Source organism: Oxyura jamaicensis, chromosome 1 (assembly GCF_011077185.1).
Source record: "Oxyura jamaicensis isolate SHBP4307 breed ruddy duck chromosome 1, BPBGC_Ojam_1.0, whole genome shotgun sequence".
Taxonomy (NCBI): domain Eukaryota; kingdom Metazoa; phylum Chordata; class Aves; order Anseriformes; family Anatidae; genus Oxyura; species Oxyura jamaicensis.
Genome location: NC_048893.1, coordinates 146,832,069 through 146,852,602, shown reverse-complemented (window position 1 = coordinate 146,852,602; position 20,534 = coordinate 146,832,069).

Genomic DNA, 20,534 nt, shown 5'->3' with positions numbered 1-20,534 from the left:
ATAATAATAATAATAATAATAATTCTGGATCAAAGTAGTAGGACAACAGTTGTTTAAACATAGTAGATTTATATAAGGATTTATTTATTTATTTATTTATTTATTTTGGCAATGTGTTTAACAAATCATTTGGATGAAATTCTTCTTTCAGTTAACCCTCTGCAACTCCAATTCTACTGACATCAGCTGAATTGACTTACCAGAATTGGCTGTTAGAGTTAGTCTCACACCTTGTTAAAATCTGTTTACACCCTCTTATGTATTACCATGAATTTGTCACTAGAACTGTGCAGCAGTGTAATTTATAAGCTGAAATGTCATAAAAGAGAAGTATAACAGTTAAAGCAACTAAAAGAAGTCAGTATGAATATTTGAATGGAAAAGAGACCTGTTCTTAATTTAATTACACTCATTTCCCAAAGATCATTATGCACCTGACCAATATAGACTCCGTTATATTTTTGTGTTGGTGAGGAGGTCAAGGAGTGTTTGCAACTGAGGAAGTCTAAGTGAATGTAATGGTGTTTAATTACGCCACATTTCAGAGTCTCTCAGCAGAATTTTGTGCTATTTTTGATTTGTCTAGTGTACAAGGTATAAAGTGCAGATGTGTTTACATTTTCATTGAAGTGCTATATTATGTAGCAAAAAAAGGATTTTTTTAATTATTATTTTTATTTTTTTTGCCATTTTACATATTGATTACTCACATTTATGATAACCAAGCCACCCATGTTCTCAACCCTTGTTCTTCCTTCAGTTGTCTCATAGAACACTTGTTCAGCAGCCTGGAAAATCCACTGTCATGAGTTATACAAGGCAAATATTAACAGGGAAACCACAGGTTTTAAGGTATCCAGAAGTATTTGGAATATAAAATGGAATTGTTTCAATGGAATAGCATTTATTGAATTCTCTAGTTGGCTTCTCTGTATTATATAGAATCATAGAATCATAGAATATCCTGAGTTGGAAGGGACCCATGAGGATCATCAAGTCCAAATCCTTGCACCACACAGCTCTACCCAAAAGTTTAGACCATGTGACTAAGTGTACAGTCCAATTGCTTCTTAAATTCAGACAGGCTCAGTGCAGTGAGTACTTCACTGGGGAGCCTGTTCCAGTGCGCAACCATACTCTCGGTGAAGAACCTCCTCCTCATGTCTAGTCTAAACGTCCCCTGCCTCAGCTTAACCCCATTCCCATGGGTCCTATCACTGGGGTTTATGGAGAATAGGTCACCCGCCTCTCCCCTCCCCCTCGTGAGGAAGTTGTAGACCGCGATGAGGTCTCCCCTCAGCCTCCTCTTCTTCAGGCTGAACAGGCCCAGTGACCTCAGCCGTTCCTCATATGTTTTCCTCTCCAGGCCCTTCACCATCTTTGTCACCCTCCTCTGGACACTCTCCAACAGTTTAATGTCCTTTTTGTACTGTGGTGCCCAGAACTGCACACAGTATTTGAGGTGTGCTCAGTACTGAGAGTACTGAGAGTATATATGGCCATGAAAAGGCTGCGGAAGAGCAGTGCTAGAGACCTCTGCTATTTTTACCTGCAGTGAACAGAACATTGACCTTTGCCTTTAAGAGAATGTAATTTCTGTGATGTGTTGCTAGCTACAGTTACACATCTCTAAGGTGACTTTTAATACAAATCCTCACAGAGCATCATTATGTGCAGAAAACAGCAGCTCCTTACAAGAAAGAGATAGTTAATAACTGGGGCAGTATTTTCTCAGTTGACTAGGTTTGGGGAGGGGCGAGGTGTGAAGAGGGTAGACTACATACCATAATTTCTAACTTACATTCCTAAAATGAAGAATCTTCTGTAATAGAACTCACGGCACATCTAAATCTCCTTAGCAGAAATGCTTTTCTCTCTTATTTTTGTACTCAGGACGTAAAGTGAAATGTGAGCTAATAAAACCTTGTAGTAACTGAACTGGGAAGTCTGAGGTCTGATTTAGGTCAGGGATAAGGATTCATCACCTCTGAGTTCTTCAGTTCAGCAAATTCTGAACTTTTGATTCAGATACAACTGTAGTCAAGTTTATGTCTTTCTTTGATAAATGTATGATAGCTGAAACCAGTAGGTAATTTGTTTTTATTTATTTACTTATTGTATTTATTTATTTATTGTATTTTTTATTCTGGTGGTTGTCTTTAACACTTTAGAAATAGAAGTAACACCTGAAGTGTATGCATTTCACTTGGAGATAATACTGAAAAAATAAGCACTATGAAAAATAATATGCTCTTTGGGTTGGATCACTTACATTTTTGTATTTGTCTTTTCTTCTGTTTCCAGGGCATTAGGGTTTTGTATTTTCTACTACTGTGAAGCATTTTCACAGTGGTATACCAATATAAGCTACACTAAATCCAGTTTCTGGCAGGTCACAAACAGACTTCCCCAGGGCTCAGTAGTGAGGACAGTTTTGTTTAATATCTTTATCAATTATATTGATACAGAGATCGATTTTACCCTCAGTAAGTTTGCAAATGATACCAATTTGGGTGGAAGTATTGATCTGCATCTGGGTAGTAAATCTTTGGAGAAGGATCTGGAGAGGCTAGATTGATGGGCCATGTCTAATTTTGTGGCATTCAACAACACTAAACACTGGGTTCTGAGACTGGGTTACAACAGCCCTATGCAGTGGTATAGGCTTGGGGAAGGGTGGCTGGAAAATTTCTTTGCAGAAAAGGACCTGGGGATGCTAACTGACAGTCAGCTGAACATGAGTCAGCACTGCACACAGATGGCCAAGGCAGCCAATGGTATTCTTGCTTATATCAGAAATACTGTGGCCAGCAGGACTAGGGAAGTGATTGCCATTTTGTAAGTGGCATTGGTGAAACTGCACCTCAAGTACTGTTTTGGGCCCCTCATAAAAGAAGGATATTGAGTTGCTTGAGTGTGTGAAGAGAAGAGCTAGGAAGCTAATGAAGGGACTAGAAAACAATGCTTATAAGGAATGGCTGACAAAACTGTGTTTTAATCTGGAGAAAAGAAGGCTAAGAGGAGACCTCATCACTCTACAACTACATGAAAGGAGGTTGCAGCCAGGTGTGTGTCTCTTTCCTCCAGTGGCAAGTGATAGGATGCTAGGCAATGACCTCAAGTTGCACCAGGGCAGGTTTAGATTGAATATCAGGAAGAATTTATTCAAAGTAAGGGTGGTTAGGTTGTGGAATGGGCTGCCCAGAGAGGTGGTGGAGTCGCTGTTCTTGGATGTGTTTAAGGGATATGTGGATATGGTGTTTCAGGGTTGACAGTGGACTTCTAGAGTTCAGTGAATGGTTGGATTTGATGATCTTAAAGGTCTCTTCTAACTTAAATATTTCAATGATTCTACATTCCAGGTGGTGTGAGGCAGAAGAATGCAATTGGGCAGTTAGTAGGAAGAGGAAGTTCTGGTGGAGCAAGTAAACAGGAGAGATAGATTCAGTAACCTTCAGTAAACAACCTTCTCACTTCACTGGGATATTAAATTGTTTTCTCAACTGCCACTGTTTACTAACCTCCAACACTAGACCCAGCTTTTTTGAATTATAAAGAGAAAATATTGGTGCATTAAAGGGACACTCAGGGGAAATGGCTTATTGACAACAAGGAAAAAAAAAAAAATAGTAATTCACATTTATCTCTATCAGTATGTTCCAAAATAAAATAAAATAATTTCAGTAAGGAGACAAACAAGAAACAAAGGAAGGTGATAAACTACTGCTAAACATTTTTATTTTATTTTATTTTATTCTGCATTTTGTTCTACTATTCCCTTCATTAGTTTACAGGTACTTTGAGAGGAGTGGACAACGAAGGAAAATCAAAAGAACCTAAGATCTAAACAAATATCTGAAAAACGAAAGATCACTGAGGGAAAAATATGACCTCAGATGTTTACAGTGAACTTATAAACTATGTGGCAGTGACCTAGCCTAATACTGTAAATATGCTTAGCCATGCAAGGGTAGCAGATTTCAGGAAAATAAATAAAGAATTAAAATATTTATAACATGAAAAGAAGGTAAAAATGTATTTAAAATGACCAGATGTGGAGAATAGTCAGACTAGTTAGTTTCACTGATAAACCCTGGCCTTAGGTAAAGGGGAGCTGAGCAGTTTGTTCTTGTTTCTCACTTATACAAACTTTGTGGATGGAAGTTTTCAGGCTTGGTATGAGAGATTGCCAAAGGAGGGAGTATTGTGTTGGCACGTTGGTCCTGTTTTGGCAGCAGAACAGAATTTTGAAGGCCATGCTGTCCAGAGTGAAACCTTTTGCTTCATTATTTGTAAAATGAGTATTAAAGCTCAATACAATAATGAGTTTAATGAAATACATGCTAAATATATATGACTATAGTATTAAACTCTTCAGCCAAATCATGCTAAACATCACCCCATGGGTGTCACCCACTCCTCCCAACAAAGCTGGGAGGAGTGGGTGACACGCCGGAAGGCTGTGCTGCCATTCAGTGAGACCAGGACCGGCTGGAGAGATGGGCAGGAAGAAACCAAATGAGGTTTAATAAGAGCAAGTGTAGAGTTCTGCACCTAGGAAGGAACAACTGGAAGTATCAGTACAGGCTGGGGGATGACCTGCTGGAGAGGAGCTCTGCAGAGAAGGACCTGGGGGTCCTGGTGGACGACAGGTTGACCATGAGCCAGCATTGTGCCCTGGTGGCCAAGAGAGCCAATGGGATCCTGGCGTGCATTAAAAGGAGTGTGGCCAGCAGGTCAATATGATCCTCCCCCTCTACTCTACCCTGGTCAGGCCTCACCTGGAGTACTGTGTCCAGTTCTGGGTTCCCTGGTACAAAAAAGACAGGGACCTCCTGGAAAGAGTCCAGCAGGGGGCCACAAAGATGTTACAAAGCCTGGAGCATCTTCCCTATGAAGAAAGGGTGAAAGACCTGTGTCTGTTCAGCCTGGAGAAGAGAAGACTGAGAGGGGATCTTATCAGTGTGTACAAATATCTGAGGGGTGGGAGACAGAAGGATGTAGCCAACCTCTTCTCAGTGGTTTGTGGGGATAGGGCAAGGTGCAATGGCCGCAAAATAGAACACAGGAAGTTCCGCAGCAACATGCAAAAGAACTTCTTCACGGTGAGGGTGACGGAGCACTGGAACAGGCTGCCTAGAGAGGTTGTGGAGTCTCCTTCTCTGGAGATATTCAAGGCCCGTCTGGATGCCTACCTGGGCAGCCTGCTGTGAAGCTGTGAAGCTAAGGTACTTTACTTTTCAGGCTGTGAAGCTGAGGTACTTTACAAACATGACTAGAAAAATAATTTATATTTGTTGTAGATAACTGTGCCACAATATTTTCCCTTCTATCCTAACTTTTGCTTGCCTGTTAATGAAAAAACTTTCAAGTAATTGGTCAAGTAGCAACTAAACCTAAGACCATTACAAAGGAATTGAACCTAAGTCAATTCCAAAATTCTTAAAATAATAATAATAATAATAATAATAATAATAATAATAATAATAATAATAGATTTCATATATACAAGACATAAAGGAAAATAAGTCAAATAAACATACTGTCTCTTTCATGGCAAACATTAATGTTATTCACATTCCAGATACTTCCCCTTACCTTTTCTGCTATAAGACTCCAGTTATTCTCTGGTGTGTTAAAAGGGACTCATGAGAGTCAAACATTTGCCTGTTTCAGGGCCCTGCTAAGGACTCTCACTGAAACAGTTTCACTGTTGAAAAGTATTTAATAGGGTGACAGATATAACAGATTTGGAATTGCTGTTGATGGGTTAAAAACTGGCTGGATGGCCGGGCCCAGAGAGTAGTGATGAATGGAGATGAATCCAGCTGGTGACAGGTCATGAGTGGTGTTCCCATGGGTCGGTGTTGGGGCCCATCCTCTTTAATGTCTTTATTGATGATTCGGATGAGGGAATTGAGTGCACCCTCACTAAGTTTGCAGATGACACCAAGGGGGTTGAGCATCTATCTGCCAGAGCATAGGAAGGCTCTGCAGAATGACCTGGACATGATGAGTTGATGGACGGAGGTCAAGGGGATGAGGTTCAACATGGCTAAATGCTGGGTCCTGCACTTTGATCACAACAACGCCATGCAACACTACAAGCTTAGGGGAGAGTGGCTCTAAAGCTGTGCAGAAGAAAAGGATCTGGGAGTGTTGGCCTATGCTTGACTGAACAGATGCTGGCAGTGAGTCCAGATGGCCAAGAAGGCCAACAGCATCCTGGCTTGTATCAGGAACATTGTAGCCAGCAGGACCAGGGAGGTGATTGTCCACCTGTAATATGTTGAGGACGCACCTTGAGTACTGTGTTCAGTTTTGGGCACCTCACTACAATAAGGACATTGAGGTGCTAGAGCATGTCCAGCTACAAAGCTGGTGAAGGGTCTGGAACACAGGTCTTATGAGGAGTGACTGAGGGAACTGGAGTTGTTTAGTCTGGAGAAGAGGAGGCTCAGGGGGGACATTATTGCTCTCTACAACTACATGAAAGGAAGTTGTGGGGAGCTTGAGGTCAGCCTCTTCTCACAGATAAGTAGGAATAGGGTTAGAAGGAATGGCCTCAAGTTGCACCAGGTGAGGTTTAGGTTGGAAATTAGGATAAAGGTATTCTTAGAAATATTTGTCAGACATTGGAATGGGTTGCCTAGGGAGGTGGTGGAATCATTGTCCCTGGGGATGTTTAAGGAAAGGTTGGATGTGGTATTTAGGGACATAGCTTAATAGGTAATATTGGTGGTAGAGGGAAGGTTGGACCAGATGATCTTGAAGGTCTTCTCCAATTTTTATGATTCTATGATCTCTTCTGGATAACTCCTGCTAGTACACACAGTTTCAGTCAGTTCCTTCAAGTGGATTTTGGCTGCTGTCTGTTAAACTGCCAGAGTATGCATGCTTGATAATCGCCATCCTGAAGATAGTCCTGTCTTCCCTCCACCAATAAAATAAAATAAAATAAAATAAACTGTCTTTTAAATATGATAAAAAGAGATTTAAAAAATTGAAAAAAAAAATACAACACTTTGAAGAAGTAGTTTTCTTTAGCTTTGGGATAGTAATGGATGCTATTTTAGTCCCTAATGACCCTGCTTTAGCTTACCTTTGTGTAAAAGTAAAAAGGACCTGTGGGGGGGGGGGGGAGACTCTAGCCTAGACAACTTACCTTAAATATTCGTAAACCAAGTAGTTTATATATGTATAGCAAATTAGCCATGAAAACTAAAAAAATCATTTTGTCTAGTGTTCATTGCTTTTTGATAACCCTTTAGATAGAACACATGCTCTTGGAATGAAGAACTCTTTAGTAGTTCTGTGTTTGCACAAAACAGGAATTTAGCTAAAAATTGGTGTCAAGATAATGCAAATATAAGTTCAATACTTACTGTTGTCTGTGAATACTGAAATTAATCAGTGCCTTTAGCTCAGAACTTCTGAGAGAAGTTAAATTTTGCTGCAATTAAAAAATGGGAGGTTGAGTATGAGAGAGATAGGGAAAAATAATTTAACTTCTGTTGAGCTGTGGAAAGAGGGGAGCTACTGTTAACATGTTCCCAATAGCCTAAACACCTTTTCTTGATGGTTCATGACTTTGTAGACCTCTAATAAAGAAGAAACAAACAGAAATATTTTTTTAAAAAGGGATAATGTATGTTTTACTGTCCTTTGGTATCTGCTATTTCAACAACTTACTACAGTGCCTGATGTCATATCAGACCTGATAGACCATTATCCTCACCTCCAGGTGTCTATGGATAATAAAGAAAATAAATGTAATAGGGAAATTAATAGTTTCTCTGGCTTCCCTCTAAGGCCACCCAGCTAGGAGGCTATTTAATGCTTAAAAATGCCAATTGTTTCTTTAGGAATCAGCCTAAAACGATGTCTAGGTCATATCACATGACATATTGAAGACAGCTCTATTAGTAGTTTCTTAGATCTACTAAACATAAGGGCTTTGTACTCTACTGCCTTTCACCTAACACTTTTCAGAATTTTTATTTGTAAAGTAATCTGTGAGTTTTCTGCATTAGATTTTTATTTCAGTATGCCTGAAACCCTCAATAATTTTAAATATTCACTTTGAAAACTTGCAATACATAGCCTAAGAAAATAAAAAACACTTAGTGGCTTGTATGTTATGAACATGCCGACAGTTCAAATGCTTTTTTTTTTTTTTTCCTTTTTTTTTTTCCTTTTTTTTTTTTTAATTTATCAGTTAAAATACTTTCAAATATGAAGAAAATCAGTTTTACTGGTATAGAATCATTATATACATGTCTTGTTACATCTACTAGACATGTCAGTTATTAAAGACTAACTAATTCTTGAGACAAATCATATATGAACAAGTTAAATGAAGTAGTTCTTTGCTGATACAATGCTGATCAGAACCCTGATGCTGTTTTAGTTTCTCAAGCAAAAGGAAAAAAAAAATCTCTTCTGTACTTCACAACAGTAATGTGAGGGTTATATTTTTTTATTGACATCAAATTGCCATATATTACAGGTGAGGAGGAAAATAGTTCTCACGACTCAATTAGCCTTTCAATGAGGTAAATGTCTTGTCACAAATTATTCTCAGTATTTAGAGCATTCCTGTCTGCTATTCCTATCCAGTCATTTTACTAGGACAAAACAAACAAACAAACAAACAAACAAACAAAAAACTCATGAATCTTATACGCAATGGAACCTAATATTTATTTTCCCTATCTAACTTGCCTTTTCTTTACATCTTGGCTCCTTTTTCTAATTTATTTCTGCAAGGTAGCCTAAAGCTTAAGATATCATGTAGATGCCCCATACACCCCTTTTAGATTCAGGTCCAAATCTTCAGCTCTGCATTTTGTTACCAAACCAAGATTCAGTTTATTCATATACCATGGTTGTTGAAAGGCTAGCCCTTGAGAAAATGTATTCTCCCATTACCTCTGGTGTCTTTGTTTTTGTGCTTTAGAGAAAAAACTTGGTTACTTTGTAGCAGTTTCACTGAAATATTTATCTTGAGATATTATCTATGGAGAAGCTTCAGGATGTAGCTTTCTCTGTTTCATGGAATCACAGAATCACAGAACAGTTCATGTTGGAAGGGACCTCTGGAGGACATCTTGTTCAACACCCTGCTCAGGCAAAAGGAAGGACACCTAGAGAAGATGGTCCAGGACTGTTTCCAGCCGGCTTTTAAAGATTTCCAAGAAGGGAGATTCTACAGCCTCTCTGGACAAGCTGCCACTGCTCAGTTGCTCACACAGTAAAGTGTATCCTGATTCTCAGAGGGAACTTCCTATGTTTCACTTTGTGACCATTGCCTCTTGTCCTGGCACTGGGCACCACTGAAGAGAATCTGTGTCCATCTTCTTAAGTGCCCTCCTTTCAGGTATTTAAAGACATTCATGAAATGCCCCCTGAATCTTCTCTTCTCTAAGCTGAACAGTCCCAACTCACCCAGCCTTTCCTTATTGGAGAGGTGCTCCAATCCCTTGATCATTTTGGTGACCGTACATTGGACTCTAAAGTTTGTCAATGTCTCTCTTGTACTGGGGGGTCCAGAGCTGGACACAATACTCCAGATATGACCTCACCAGATAATTAATGAAGATTTTAAACAGGACTGGACCCAGTGTTAACCCCTGGCTTACACTGCTAGTTACTGGCCTCCAAGTAGATTTTCCACCACAGATCTCTGAGCCCAGCTCTTCAGCCAGTTTTGGATTCACCTCACTCTTTGCTCATTCAGCCTATACTTCAACAGGTTCTCTACAAGGGAACTGTGTCAAAGGCCAGATGTTGTCCCCAGATGTTGGTCCAAAATATACCCTCCCCCCTTTATTATTATTATATATTTTTTTTCCAAATCAGATTAGAATAACTAGGGTCCAATCAATACTTTTTACCTTGTTAGCTATATGACTAGTCGTATTAGAATTGCTGCCTAATATAATTAATTTTCTTAGGCAAAATCAAGAAGAGTTAACAATCCTTATTGTTAAACTTAAAGTAATGTTTAACTTCAGTGTGGCTTTACAGAAACAGTTTGTCATAGCATCTATTAGCCAGACTTCAGAAGAACTTGAAGGAACTACTTGTATCATTATACTCTTAGTCTTTATACCACTTTAATCTGTTTTGCCAGCTTATTTCTAAAGTTTTCTTCAACTTAAAGCAGTAAGAACAGCTCTTAACATCAGAATTTACAATCTTAACAAGATTGCATAAATCATGACATTACCATAGTTATATTTTATTCTGATGTTATTTTGCACTGCATTGCCAACTAAAACAATAGTAGCAAACACCTAAAGCATACCACACAGTCTAATTTGTTAATGTCAAATTTAATTAATAAACCCCACACTTTTTCTATTGAATTGCTGAGGAACTAAATTATCTCAAATCAGTACTATATTTTCAAAAAGTATGGTTATTTTATCTGCTTAAAAACAATCAATCAATCAATCAAACAAACACACAACAACAACAAGCAACAAAAACAGTTTTAAATTCCGCAAGACTCCTAAATCCTCTATTTTATATCCTTGTCTCTGCATTTAGACATCTATTAAGGTGAATGATTTTTCTTTGGATAACTTCTTGCTATTCTTTTCAAAAGTAGTCCACTATTTATTGTTTATGTATGGAAATTTGATGAAGAAAAAGTCTGTCATTGCATACTGCTATTCCTTTTTATCCAGCTTCCCTCCTGTTTTCTGTGAACTCATTCATATATTGTATTGATCATCTAGATACCTTTGTGGTTACAAAGGTACAGTTCATTGGTGCAAATGCCTGTTAATGTAGTTTCAGTTGATGAAATTTCAGTTGTCAAGAAGATAAATAAAATAGCTGAAAATCTCTCTGTGGAGTCCTTTTAGTATATTAATTTCACACCCACAATTATATATTTAGTGCATATTTTTAGTATTGCTTAGTATGTTGAAATTGTTAACAATAATGTTTTACTAGAGAGTGATTTCACTTTACGAAAATAAACCAAAGGCAAGCCTGAGTTTTATATGAAACAGAGAATAATAGTCTTGAGAAAGGAAGACATTCTAGCAGAAGAATTTTAATAAATTTAATAAATCATTGTAAATCCTTTTTAGTCCTTTAGTCAGTGGCAGTGAGTTAGCTGGCTCTTACTTTATGCTTCATGATTTTCATCATGAAAGATGAAAATATGACAGACATTGATACACTCCAATTTCACTTGAGGCACTTTTCATTTGATGTACTCACATGTTAGGAAGCTTCACCATGCCCCTTGGACAAAGAGCAGCAACACGGTAACCTTTACTTTCCTTTTGTTTATAAGAAAGTTCATATATATTGTAACAAATATTCATCCACTTGGTGAGTTTCTTCAAAGACAAGGGTCTTATTACCAAGCTGTCACTTGCAGTTTGTTGTAGAATACTTCCAGCACAAACTTGCTCTGCCTTTCATGATGGTATGGTTCTTTCTTACATTTCTTTGTTTTTATTTTAAATCTTATTGTTGCATTTTTTAAAAACTAATAGAGCATATAAGATGGTAATTGTTAAGCTCATTTTCACTGTTTTTCATTTTTATATTTAACAGAAGTTCCCTTCCCTGAAAATCTGGGTGCAGACCTAGCTATAAAAATACGCTTAAATTTAAGTATTGTGTTAATTTTGCTGAAGGTAATGGGAACAGTGACATACATAGGTAAGAATGAAGGGAAATGCCATGCAATTTCTTTAAGAGAAGAAATGTAGGCACAGTTATCCCACTTGTTGTCCTTGAGTGTAAAGGTGGTTTATGAAAGAAGTTCCTATCTTTTGCCACTCATTTCTGAGTTAAAATTTGCCTTCCTCTCAATTTCTCTGAAAAAACTCTGTCAAGGTATACTGCAAATAACAAATTTCTGGATTTGAACGTTATGTTTGATCCACGGATTATTCAATGTTAGGATTATTTTAAACTTGCATTATTTCTATGAACTTTTTGCTGTGTAGCCCCATAAAACTTTTTTTTTTTCTTCTTCTTTTTTTTTTTCTTTTTTTTTTTTTTTTTTTTTTTTCTCTCACTATAAATGAAAATGACAGGGACATTTCTCTTGTACTGCAGGCGCAGGAGCAAATGGCAATGTGTGAGGGACTAGAGTGTGTTAAACTGGCTTTGCCACCAAAACAAACATAATATACCACTCTGTGGAGCAAAGATATAGCATGAAATCCATGTTGACAACTATGGTTGAAGTTGGTATTTCTTTCCGAGTTTTTATTCTAGATTTATCCCAAGGAAGCATGTTTATCTGTTGTGAGTTGTTCTAAGTGCCATGTAAAGCCCACTATTAGTTGTATCATAGGCAACTGCACATGTCCACATGCAGATGGTACATATATTTTTAAAATATTACACAGATTTCAGATTTTCTTCCATCTCTATTTGTCTGCATCCATATACCCTACAATTCTCAATACTCAACTTTAATGATCAGTGTCCTCTTTTTATCTCATGACAGCGCACCAGGACAGTTAACTGGTTGGGAAGGGTTGCAGTGGGGAAGAAGCCTCATAATGTGGGACCATCCAATATCAGACATTTGCAACACCAAAATTCCTTAGTGATATCTTTGCCCTAAAAGTTCTTCAACTAAAGGTACTGCTGATGAAAATAATGTATGACCCTGTTGAAGGGAAACTGGAAACTGTATGACCATATTTTCAAACTGAATTCTGTAAGAGCACGAATTTAACTGAGTGTTTATATTGAGAAGGCAAAGCACAATGAAAATGAAATCAAGGAAGATGTGTTTGTTTTATGACTGGAATGACAGGTTGAATTATTATTACATTACCATAAAATATGCTAGGCATAAATCACTTATTTTTATTCTTCCTCTAGAACAAAAAAGTCTTTAAAGAGAACCTGTACAGATAGACAGTCACCTATCTAAAGAAGGGTAATGCAGATAGAAGATAACCGAAGACATAAGTATGTGGTTTAAACATCAGTAAAAGCATTATCAGAGATATAAATGTATAAGATATTAGCTTTCACAAAGATATATTTTCATCATTACATATCAGAGCTTTGAGAAATGGCATTTTGAAACCTGAAACAGCACTTTTTACTTTTTCACTTCGAGTTTTCATTTAAATATAATTTAGGTAACCTAATGTTTTATATAGCAGCCACCTGAGGATAAAATCATTTATAATGATAATATAAATGAGGTGAATTTTTTTTTTTTTTTTTTTTTTTTTTTTTTTAAGATGGTAGCATATTGTTAAAATATGTAAAGAGCCACAACTGTATTTTCTAAGATTATATTACAGCCTTAAGTCACTATTTTTTCTATTCTTACAATGAAAGTTCAGAAAGTAATTAAACAATGGAAGGCATGCTATGAAGTATGGTCACGTATTTCACAAATAATATGTCTGGAGGAAAGTGATGAAGAGGAAAAGAAGCCATACAACAGCTATATTAGCTGTTATAGACTAAACAAGGGACAATGTACGGCAAAGGTTTTGCTGCTTTTAAGATGTGCAGAAGTACTTTATTTCTTAGATATTTATATTTTTAACAAACTTCAAAATCAAAAGCTTAAACCTTACCTTTTCAACATGAAGAAAAGTTGTTGAACAGGAAGAGTTTAAGTAAAATTGAAAAGATCTAGCAGTTGTTTATTTTTATAAAGCAGCTTGCTCAACTATTCTGATTCAGTATGTCACATGAATTGCAGTTAAGTAACCATAGCTTATTTTGAAACACAAATTAATTATCTATTACAAGCATGCTATAGCTTATCTCTTTCAAAGTCTCATTAGTATGCAAATGACTCTAATTAGGTCACTGTCAGAAAATATTTGTGTAGAGTCACTTTCCAAGGTTTAATGTGATGGTTTTAGTTCCTAAATATTTATAAACAGTTCTCCTAAAATCAGCTTTATTTAATAGGGATCATTCTTAAATTCTCATTAGTTCAGTGAAATTAATGTTTGATGACAAAGAGGAAAAAAGTGTTTGTTTGTTTGTTTGTTTTTCTCCAGAAGATTATATCTTTCAATTTATACGCACAGTATTAAATTATTAGAGAAACAGAATTATATTTTTAATAGGAATTATACTTAAAAAGTCTTGCCATATAAAACTGGAAATGTTTTGTTTGATCTTCTGTTTTTCATGTCTGCCTTGATGAAGAAGTGAAGACAAGAAACTGAAAGTTTTATGAATCATGAATAAAGGCTTGTGCACTGAAAAGTAGGTACTTCAGGTAAGAATTATTGTGTGCAGTCATAAATACTTATCCATAGCATTAAAGTACCTTTAGGGTACATTGATGACTTTTTAAAATCATGCACAAGAAGTAGGGGACACAGAATCAAAAATATATTTCTATCAAAGAACAAGAAAGGACCTTAGAAAATAGAATTTTGAAATGGACAGCTTGGGGATAATGTGTTGCAAAATGAAAAACAAGCTTTATTATTATTATTATTATTATTTCTTGTCCTTCTGCATGTGTACATGTTTGTAGCAGAGAGTTTTTTTTTTTTTTTTTTTTTTTTTTTTTTTTTTCAGTTCCCAAATCCTCTGGGTGTACCCTGATTTAGAATAAAGTTAATTAATTTTGAATAACATCATGTAAAAGACAATTTTTCACCATCTGTAGAACTCAAATTTAATGGTCTGCATGCATATATTCTAACTATTCTTCAAACTGATAAAACTGACATCCTGGTACCAGAATTTTTGATTAGAAAGAAGTAAAGAAATAAACATGTCTTAACTGTAAATTTTCTACTGTTATGTGGAGATTTCTTACAGGTCTTATTTCAGATTCATTCTTCAATCAGTTTGGATTCAGTATAACGTGGGAATAAAATATGTATCCATCATATAGCTTGTCTGCATTCTCTACAGAGCTCAAAATAAGATAAGGCCCACAGACAGAGTACGTTTATTGAAGTAGTGCTCAATATTAATCAATTCCTCTCAACTTTTTCGACAATTTGAGAATATTTGGTTAAATTGTCCTTCAAAGTAAAGTTTCATGGAGAAACAAAGCATAGAAAATGCTGTTTGAAGGTGAATATTTTTCAACAGAAAGTTGAAAAACCTTGAATAGAATTTATCAGTCATTTAAATAATACCATCATGAAAAATGTTACAGTCAGAAAAAGAAAGTTACAGTTACATCATAATTTATATGATAATGTCTTGTTTTCCAGTAACTTATTTTTATCTTTCTTTTTAAGAATGAGCAAATAAAGAAAACCTACAGGAGCTTCCTGGTAGACAATGGGGTAGTTTTGATCACACTGGACAAATTGTTAGCTTTCCTTACCTTCCCTCTCCCTTGCATTGTACACCATATTAGTGTCATACTGCATACCATACAAAACCTGACCTGGGAGACAAAGGTTGTGGTAAGATGGCCAGCAAAGGCCAAGGGCTGACCAAACTTAACAGTAAAGACTGGAACCACAAGTAGGGAAGAGGCAACCTTTATTGGTATAAGGGAAGAGAAACATGCATAAACAATTAGCTGTCTCGTCAGAAGAGATGTCAAATGTCATCTAGCACATATGATAAAAGCATCTTTTTTTTTTTTTTTTTTTTTGAAAGTGTTTTACAGAGAAGTAGAAAATCCTGGGTTTATTATTTACTGTTTTACCCCAAAGGTCTACTACTTATTATTATGAATGGAGAAAACCTTCTGAATAGCTTGTCATAATCACATAACTGTTGAGTTCTCTCTCTCTCTGTCTCTGTTTCCCCCCACTCCTTCCCCCTCTCCCCTCAAAATAAGTAATGCTTGAGTGTTTCATTACCAGATGAATCTGTACCTTTGAAAATAAAACCAAAGTTTAGGCAGCTAAATGAGAATTTAGCAACGTTGCATTTGTTCCATTTTCTTAAAATAAAATAGAGCACGGTCACTATGAATGAACTGTCTGTCATTGAAGTTGTAAGTCCAAAGGGAAGAGTTTAAAGGATTAACACAGAAGGAAATTTAATCTTAAAACCCTTCTTAAAGTCTTACATTAAGTCCCCCCCAAAAAAGAGAATGAAATATACAAGCAAAGAAACCATAAATAAGATGTGGACAGGAGAACAACTACTTCAGTGTTGTCTTTACTAGACTTTGTCATATTACTTTTTATTTTTGTGCCAGGAAAGAGTTTTTTTTTTTTTTTTTTTTTTTTTTTTTTTTTTTTTATCTTACATTACTATTAACTCTGGGATCCAGCATCCCCTGATAATGTGTAGCATATAGAAATATCTATGTGATACATCTACAAAATCTGTAGAATTACAGGCCAGCCAGTCTCATATCTTTGCTGGCACTAAGCTCTACATCTAAACATCTTTTAAAGACCTCCAGGGATGGTTACTCAACCACTTCCCTGGGAAGCCTATTTCAATGCCTAAAAACCCTTTCCATAAAGAAGTTCTTCCTAATATCCAACCTAAACCTCCCCTGGCGCAACTTTAGCCCATTCCACCTTATCCTGTCGCCAGGCACATGGGAGAATAGACCAACCGCCACGTTGCTACAGCCTCCTTTCAGGTACCTGTAGAGTGTGATAAGGTCACCCCTGAGCCTCCTCTTCTCCAGGCTAAATAGTCCCAGCTCCCTCAGCCGCTCTTCATAAGACTTGTTCTCCAGACCCCACACCAGCTTCGTAGCCCTTCTCTGGACTCGCTCGAGCACCTCCATGTCCTTCTTGTAGCAAGGGGCACAAAACTGAACACAGTACTCGAGGTGCGGCCTCACCAGAGCCGAGTACAGGGGGACAATCACTTCCCTGGACCTGCTGGCCACGCTGTTTCTTATGCAAGCCAGGATGCTGCTGGCCTTCTTGGCCACCTGAGCACACTGCTGGCTCATATTCAGCCGACTGTCAACCACTACTCCCAGGTCCTTCTCTGCCAGGCAGCTTTCTAACCACACATCTCCCAGCCTGTAGCTCTGTTTGGGGTTGTTGTGCCCCAGGTGCAGGACCTGGCACTTGGCCTTGTGGAACTTCATACAGTTGGCCTCGGCCCATTGGTCCAGCCTATCCACATCCTCCTGCAGAGCCCTACTACCCTCGAGCAAATTGACACACGCACCTCACTTGGTGTTGTCTGCAAACTTACTGAGGGTGCACTCGATCCCCTCATCCAGATCATCGATAAAGATATTAAAGAGAACTGGCCATAGTATTGAGCCCTGAGGAACTCCACTAGTGACCGGCCTCCAACTGGATTTAACTCCATTCACTATGACTCTTTGGGCCCGGCTACCCAGCCAGTTTCTAACCCAACGAAGCATACACCAGTCCAAGCCATGAGCAGCCAGTTTCTTGAGGAGAATGCTGTGGATAAAGGTGTGAAAAGCCTTAGTCAAGGTAGACCACGTTCACAGCCTTTCCCTCATCCACTAAACGTGTCACTTTGTCATAGAAGGAGATCAGGTTCATCAAGCAGGACCTACCCTTGATACACCCATGCTGACTGGGCTTGCCCTGCAAGTGCCACGTGATGACACTCAAGATAATCTGCTTCATGAGCTTCCCTGGCAACAAGGTCAACCTAACAGGCCTATAGTTTCCCAGGTCAACCTTGCAGCCCTTCTTGTAGATGGGCGTCACGTTTGCTAGCCACCTGGGACCTCCCATGATAGCCAGGACAGCCGATAAATGATGGAAAGCAGCTTGGCCAGCTCCTCCACCAGTTCCCTCAGTACCCTCGGATGGATTTCATCTGGCCCCATCAACTTTGTACATCCAAATGCTGTAGCAGGTTGCCAACCATTTCCTCGTGGATTGTGAAGGCCACATTCTGCTCCCCATCCCCTTCCACCAGCTCAGGGTACTGGGTATCCAGAGAACAACTAGTCTTTCTAGGAAAGACTGAGACAAAGAAGGCATTAAGCACATCAGCTTTTTCCTCATCTCTCATCACTAAGTTTCCCCCCACATCCAGTAAAGGAGGGAGATTCTCCTTAGTCGTTTTCATGTTAATGTATTTATAAAAACATCTGTTGTCTTTAACAGCAGTAGCCAGATTGAGCTCCAGATGAGCATTGGCCTTTCTAATTTTGTCCCTGCACATCCTTACAACATCTTTATAGTCCCCCTGAGTGGCCTGCCCTCTTTTCCAAAGGTCATAAACCCTGTTTTTTTTTTTTGTTTGTTTGTTTTTGTTTTTTTTTCCTACACTGCAGGTCATGGAGAGGAGCCCACGAAAGAGAAGGTGATCAGGCAGGAGCTGCAGCCTGTGGGGGACAGATGTTGGACCACATTCCTCCTGACAGATGAACCCCATGTCATGAACTCATCCATTTGGAGCAGTTCTTGAAGAGCTGCTCCCTGTGGGAACCCACATAGGATCAGTTCAGGAAGGACTGTATCCCATGGGAGGCACCCCATGTTACAGCAAAGAAAGACAGTGACTGTGAAGGAGTGGCAGAGAGAAAGTGTTACAGACCAACCACAGTTACCATTCCTCTGTTCCCCTGAACCACTCAGGGGGAGGAAGTGGAAGAGGGTGTATGGAGGGAAGATGCATTTAGTTTCTTTTTTTTTTTTTTTTTTTCTTTTTTTTTTTTTCCTTGTTTGTTTCTCACTGTTCTATCTTGTTAGTAATAAAGAATAAATTACTTTAATCTCCCTATTTTGAATCTGTTTTGTCCATGACAAAACAAAGACATGGACGTATTAGCATAGGCCCAGGGGAGAGCCAAAAGAATGATCAGGGGGGTTGAAACACCTCTCCTATGGAGACAGACTGAGGGAGTTGGGGACTTGAAAGAAAGCCATAATCTCTACTTCTGTGTTAGAAAATTTATACTGTTTATATTGTTAAAAAAAAGTGAATTCAAGGATATAAAACATTTTAACACAAACATAACTTTATATAAAAGGAAGAAAAATAATAAATAACACAGTCTAAGATAATGATTCATTGTCATTGGAAACAATTCGTTCAAATTATATACACATTGTAGCAAAATTTTAGCTTTATTATTTATTTCCATTTTTAGAGCATCCAAAATCTGTAATCACAGCTGCGACCCTAATTATTCTCTATTGAAAGGAAAAATAATAATTAAAATAAATAAATAAATAAATCCTTTCCTCTCACTTCCCCATCCTGTCCTCTCCACTCAAATGTACAAACTATAAAATTTCAGAAGTGATAAGAATATTGAGAAGAAATATCACCCAACCCATAGGTGGATTTATTTGTAGAAACCTTAGTGGACTTTTTTCTTAACCTAGTTTCAAATCTATAGTGAATTACACATCTATTTCATTGATTATTTGGCTTTAAAATAAAAAACATTATAAGATAAAGTTGAAGAAAATTAACTCTAATCAGATAGTTGACTAATATGGGGTTAACTAATATCACCCTTCATGTTATCATTGCTCATCCATGGTGTCTGTGTGAGAAACAGTAACAGTGTGTTTCTAATCAGTTATTTGGACACCTATTTTATTCAGAATCATAGAAGCATGGAATCATTTAGGTTGGAAAAAAAACACTTAAAATCATCAAGTCCTGCCATCACCTGATACTACCAAGTTCATCACTAAACCCTGTTTCTAAGCACTACAGCTACATATCTCTTAAAGACCTTCAGGGATGGTGACTCTATCCCTTCCCTCTTCTAATGCCTAACTACCTTTCTTTAAGAAGAACTTCCTGACACATAATCTAAACAACCCTGGGTGCAACTTGAAGTGCTTTCCTTATGTCCTAACCTCAAAAACAATTACTTCTGTATTTTCAGAGGATAAGCTTGTTTACAGAATCACAGAATCACAAAATGGTTGAGGTTGGAAGGGACCTCCAGAGATCATCTAGTCTAACCTCCCAGCTCAACCAGGGTCACATAGAGCATGTTACACAAGATCACATCCAGGCAGGTTTTGAATATCTCCAAAGAAGGAGACCCTACAACCTCTTCGCAGTCTGTTCCAGTGTTCTGTCATCCAAAATGTACAGAAATTCTTCCTCATATGGCAATGAAACCTCCTGTGGTTCAATTTATACTCGCTACCCCTTGTCTTATCACTGTCAACCACTTAGAAGAGTTTGGCCCCGTCCTCTTTACACTGTCCCCTCAGGTATTTGTAGAGGTTGGATGGATCCCCTCTCAATCTCCTCTTCTCTAGGCTAAACAGGCCCAGATCACTTAGTTTTTCTTCATAGGATAAGATGTTCAAATCCCTTAATCATCATTGTGGCTCTACGTTAGACCCTCTCTAGAAGTTTTACGTCCCTCTTGTACTGGGGACCCCAGAACTGCACACAGGTGTGGCCTCATCAGTGCTAGGGAGAGGGTCACTTCTCTGGTCCTGCTGTCCACACTCTTCTTGATGCAGGCTAGGATCCCTTTGGCCTTCTTGGCCACAAGGGCACACTGCTGGCTCATGGTTAGCTTGCTGTCCACCACTACCCCCAAGTCCCTCTCCACAGAGCTACTCTCTGGCAGGTCAACCCCCAACCATTACTAGTACCTGGGGCTGTAAGCACCCTCTTCACGTGCTTAGAGAGAGTCTCAA